Source organism: Bidens hawaiensis, unplaced genomic scaffold, assembly GCF_021521415.1.
Source record: "Bidens hawaiensis isolate Kalapana, Puna unplaced genomic scaffold, B.hawaiensis_p1.1 tig00004973_1, whole genome shotgun sequence".
NCBI classification, from domain to species: domain Eukaryota; kingdom Viridiplantae; phylum Streptophyta; class Magnoliopsida; order Asterales; family Asteraceae; genus Bidens; species Bidens hawaiensis.
This window is the reverse complement of record NW_027491313.1, coordinates 1,600,977-1,606,976: the sequence shown is the minus strand read 5'-3', so window position 1 is coordinate 1,606,976 and position 6,000 is coordinate 1,600,977.

The following is a 6,000-nucleotide window of genomic DNA, read 5'->3' as shown; positions in this document are numbered from 1 at the left end:
TCAACTTCATCCGTATGTTGTCAGATAGTCGAATACATGTCTAAGTAGGCTTCAACTGTAATTTGAAATAATTAAGTCAAAATCATTAGCTCAAAGATAGATTTAATCAAATGTTCCTATCCCAGATTATATAGTATTACATATATCTTTATAAATAAAATATAAAAGAAAATGTTGAACATATATTAGATAACCTGCAAATCATCTAATTAAAACGATAATGGATAATTTGGTGATTAAAATACATGTAATCAAAACACCAACAAACAATCACAGAGAAGTAAACCGCAATCCGCAAAGACGACTACGCAATCTTTTCATTACACACAACTCCAAATGACCTCACAGCGCACGTTGTTGTAAGAAAAAAAAAGGCTTTTCAATTATTATATAAAGTAAAAGAAAAAAATTTGCAGAAAAAACAATCCAAATTAAAAAGTAAAGACATAGTAACAACATTGAAAAAAGTATGAAAGTTTATTTGATATACTTTTTTTGAAGAGTAAACACACAAAGAGATCATTGCTGTTGGTCCACAAGAAAAGATTAAGAGCTAGCTAATTTTCAAGCTTCAAGACCAAACAAGTTTTCAAGCACACAAAAACAATAACAATAGCCATGTCATCACAAAATTTATAAAGAAAAATATTAAAAACATCTTTTACTTGAGTCAAATTACCGAAACTAAATTAAGAGTACTTAATATAAATATTGGTCAAGGAACCAACCATCTCTTTCTATTCTCCTCTTTAGCATCAACACATCACTAACACTGTCAATTGGTGCTTCAAACTGCATATTGATAGATGAAAGCTAAAAACAAATTCATTTCTCAATTGAATATTTTAATTCTACATTTTTTAGACTGAAATAGAAGTTTAGCATGAAAACAACCATCAGATCAACAAACCCTAGCTTACAAATAAACTGATTAAAGCCTAACTGATGAAAAAAGTACCAGATGAGATTTTTAAGGTAATCATCTATGGGCTTTAACGCCAACACCGATGAAGCTAATTTCTGTAATGTAATCCTGTGAAAGCATAAGATCCAATATCATTATCATTCAAATTGAACCAGATCAAACTGAACATCAAAACCCTATTAATATTGAGAATAGGTAGAAGAATCGAACCAAGCAGCATCGAGAACAGAGACGTCGCACGTCGAGCTTCAATCATCCTTCAGTGCATGAATTTGCAAATTAGATGAATAATTAAACAGATAAATTATGTAATAGAAATTACAAATGCATATGCACCTTGAGGTTTAGATGATGGGAGGAGAAATTGAGTATGAGTGGAAGTGGTAGAAAATAATAAATATTATGAAAGAGAAAATAGGCCTTTTCTCTCTCTTATTATTATTATTATAAATGAATGGGTTTCAAATCAACAAGACGTTTTCTATTTCTTGAAAATGCCACATGCCAAATTGTAATTATTTTTTAATTTAATTCATTAAAAATTTTCTCCATTCAAACAGACGGGGGTTTAACAACCAAATCAAAATTTCCTTCATTCTTAATTAGATTTAATTCAAAATATTTTCAACTTCCAAATCTTCCCTGGCCGTTGACGTGGGTTTAACAACCAATTAATTCATCTTCCAGATGACAGACCGGTAACTTTTACAAATCAATTCAAATCCAGATGACTTATACAATCAATTCAAATTCGCATTATAGCTTAAATCAGGTTCAATCGATCGATCTTTTTAATTATTGAAGAAACACTAACCGGACCCCGGACAGATTACTGGTAACCTGGGGGTTGGAGAGATGTTTCCCACGAGGGGTTAGACCCTTGGAAGATGGTTCTTCTGATAACCTGCAAAACAGACACCGTGAGCTCGTCACTGAGAAGGGGGGGGTTCCTCCTTGTGACCACCCTCCGGCGTGAGAATCAGACTAGATTGCTCTTTAAATATAAAAGTATATTAAGAGATTGCTAGAGCAGATATCAGGTATAATATGGTGATAATGTAGTAAGATGATGATAAGATGAGATGGTCATACCATTTGGGGTATTTATAGCCGAAGGTAGGTTTCCAAGGAGGTATGGCCGGCTGCTACAGTGTTCCTGTTCATCAACAGTAGCCTACGCACGTGCCCTGCTGGTAGTTGGTGGGTAGGTAGCGGCTGATAGTGACCAGGCCTGCTGTATACTATTCCTGTTCCACCAACTGACGGCTACGCACGTGGTATGGCAGTAGTTGGTGAGTAGGCAGCGGCTAATAGTGATACAGTACAGGAGCATGCTGCTCGCCATACTGTATCAGTGAGCTGTCGTATCTCTGATCAGATCTTTCGCCCATACCTCGTCAGGTATAGTAAAAGATCCTTCAGTATACGGACTGGCTTATTTGGGCGGGAGTATTCCCCCTCCCGCCTCTGTGCGGGATTGCTCCCGGCTTTGCTCATTCCTTCAGGTGACACTGAATGATCGAGAGCTAAGTGCCTTGTGCGTGTAGCCATGCTGCGCGGGTGGCCTTCCCTAATGGCTTGTATCCGAGGCTGCGGGGACAGGCGGAGTCCTTCACCATTGGGAGGCATTTCCTGCGGGACCAGCTTGCGTACTGCGCGTAAGGACGTCACGTCTCTGAGTATGGTTGGTCCTGCGGATCCAGTTGGTCTCTGCGCAGACGTCCCTGTTTAAGGTGAGTCTTGCGGGTCCAACTGGACTCTGCTGGGACCTACCTCTTCAAGTCCCCCCAGTCCAATGTTCTTCTCATGAGTGTTTAATAAAGTGAGGTGAACTTTTGGACTTGAGCAAAGGGTTTTGAAAAGGGTTTTGTAAGGTTTTCCATGGGGATTCTTTCCGCGGAAGTCCTTGTCACTTGCAGAAATGCCCGAGTTTCCTGCTTGGTCTTTGGGTATGATGCGGGTAGGTCTGTAACCTCCTCGCAAGTCAGGAGCATTGAGTCCCAGTTGTATGTATTTTCCATGAGGTTTTGGTAGTTTTGAACATAGTGATCAATTATGTTAAGACCACCAATTCCATCTTGGAGCTTCAAACAACGTAGTTCTCGACGTTCCCGCTATGCGGGGATGTTATTTCCGTTTCCGCAAGCATTGCCCAGAAGATCCTTCTTGGTTTCAATTCCCAGCGGAGCGCTAGGTATGTGAAGGGTTTTGCCTTAACACTGTACCTGCGCTCGTCTTACGGTTACTTTACTTCCAAGGTATTCCTGGCGTCAATTCCCTGCGGGTGCTAGGTATGTGAAGGGTTTTGCCTTTACACTGTACCCGCACCCGTCTTATAGTTACTTGGTTGCCGAGGTACTTGGCTTCAATTCCCTGCGGGTGCTAGGTATGTGAAGGGTTTTGCCTTAACACTGTACCCGCATCCGTCTTACGGTTACTTGTTCACCAAGGTTTTCTTGGCTTCAATTCCCTGCGGGTGCTAGGTATGTGAAGGGTTTTGCCTTAACACTGTACCCGCAGCCGTCTTACGGTTACTTGTTTGCCAAGGTTTATTTGGCTTCAATTCCCTGCGGGTGCTAGGTATGTGAAGGGTTTTGCCTTTACACTGTACCCGCATCCGTCTTACGGTTACTTGCTTGCCAAGGGGTAAGGGGTATTTTCCCGCTTACTTTTTAATATTTTCGAATTTTGAATTTTGAAATTCGAAGAGTTGGTGAAAAGATAACAGTCCAAACCTCTGAAACGTCGTGCGACGGTTTCTTCTGACTGTGTCAGGACGTGCAGGAAGTTATGGTGACGTGACAGAACATGGTCATTCCAGTCGCTTTTTCAGGCGCGTTGGCGCGATTTTTCGGGCGCGTGGCCGCGAAATTACTGGCATACGTCCTTTCAACAGCTGTTGCCAGCTTGCTTTTTGCCACGTGTCATAGTTTCATTGCACATTCGATTTTTCTCTCCTCCGCATTAAATTCACCGCATTAATTGCGATTACTATATAAAGGGGGAGAGGGTTATTTGCAATTCACACTTTTAACTCTTCTCTTCATCTTTAAGGCGATTTCCGGCGAATACTCCTTTATTCAATCGAGCATTCTCTCGAAATCGTTCTTTTCTCTCTGCAAGATGTCTTCTCGTGATGCTGAAGCTATAGCCGATGACAGGGGTACTGCTGGCGAGTGCCAGTGTGCTCTGCCCGGCGATCAGTACCGGTATGTTGTCAGGAAGTTCATGCTCGATCATCTCGAGCCTGAGTTTCCTGAATCCCACCAGACCGTGTACGATGCCCCCAGAGGCAAGATCGGGGTTTATGCTGCATTTTTTGTCTATGGGAATCTTAGATTTCCATTGACTAAATTTGTTTACCGTGTCCTTGAGAGGCACGGTGTTCATTTGACCGAGCTGCACCCCATGGCGATCGCCAAGATTCGCCATTTTGAGTGGGTGTGCCGGATTTTGGGCATCGAGCCCCATGTGGACCGCCTGATGACCTTCCTGGAGGTGCATCCAGGGGTGGTACACCTTGACGACCCGTATTAAGGGTCTGAAGATTTGCGACACCGAGCGCAGTCTTCGCGCGTGGAAGCAGGAATTCTTCTACATTTCTGCCCGCGCCATCCCCCTTGCCATGAAGTTTAAGAATGGCCAAGCGATACCGAGCCTTCACGCCCCCAACTACCAGGAGGCGGAATGGTTTTCGAAGATATCCCGGATCCAATCTCCGGTTTACCGGTTTGCGGAGTCCGGGATGGTCATGTTAGGGATGAGCCGGGTGTGGAAGGATGCGTCTCAGGTTCCCATCCTTCTCGAATACGGTTTGAACTCTATTCCCTATGGTATGTCTTGTCTTTCTTTTTGATACAAGTTTGTCTTCTAACTGTTTCTTTTCTTTCAGAGGGAAATAATTTGGAGTCGCTTCTGTTCCCGCGGGAAACCGACGGTCCCGCGCGGATGGGTACTCGTGCTCTGGACGAGGGCGAGTTGCCCATCCTGGAGCAAACGGCGGATCGTTTTGTGGAGGTCTATCCGCTGGGCCACGAGATCCTGAGCCACCGGCGGCCAGGTAAGGCGATATTCTTTCCTCAATCCCTCAATGCTGTACCCGCTGCTGGAATTCCTGACCCGTCTTCTTCTGAGGAATCCTCAGATGCTCCTCCGTTGGTGCGGAAGAAGAAGGCTGCTGCCGGCGTGAAGGGGAAGGAGAAGGCCTCCACAGCTGATCCAGTGGTTCTATCTGACTCGGAGTCAGATAGTGAAGAAGTGGCGGGGAAGCCCGGTGGTGAGAAGACCACTGCTCCGGAGGCTACGACCGTTACCTCCGGAGAACCAACGAAGACGACGGTGACCGGTACCAAGAGGCCGGCTCCATCGGGTTCCTCCCCGCCCGTCCGTACGTTCAGGGTCAAGAAAACCCGTAAGTACAATCATAATGTCTGTAAATTTATCACTTCATAAATTTATCTAACACTTTCTTCTTTGTGCAGGCGTGGATGTTGACGCATTCCGGGGTGAAGCGCAGAGGAGTACCCTTCCGCCAATGACGGTAGGCTTGGTCAGCCTACCTGAGGCGTCGACCCAGGTGCCTGCGCCTGCTTCCGCTGGTTCAGTTGCTCCCTCTGAGCAGACTGTTCCAGCTGAGATGACGTCACCGCCGGCTGTGAGTGCGATTTTTACAGCATCCTTCACAGAGCCGGCGGTTACTGCTGCTGCCTACGAGGCGGCGACCGCGGCGGCGACCACAGCGGCGACCTCGGCGGCTGCCACCATGCCCGCGCCACCCGGCACCGATGGCCGGACCATCAGGTACGCGCAGGGCTTCCCGCCGATCTTTGCCACCTTCCCGTCTGCCTGACCTGTTGGATGGATTTCCTTTAGGTTCAGGTGATGGGTTTGGCGGCTATCGGCCTGTCATTGACCCTACAGGTGCGTAGGGTTCCTTTCTTTTCTTATGTTTTTTATCATCTTTTCCTTACTGCCTTTGTTTCTTTTGCAGTGTCGGATTCCAATGAAGTGTATGTTCCACGATGGAACATACGCCGAGGAACAACCCTTCGCACACCTGTGGAGTGCGTGGACTG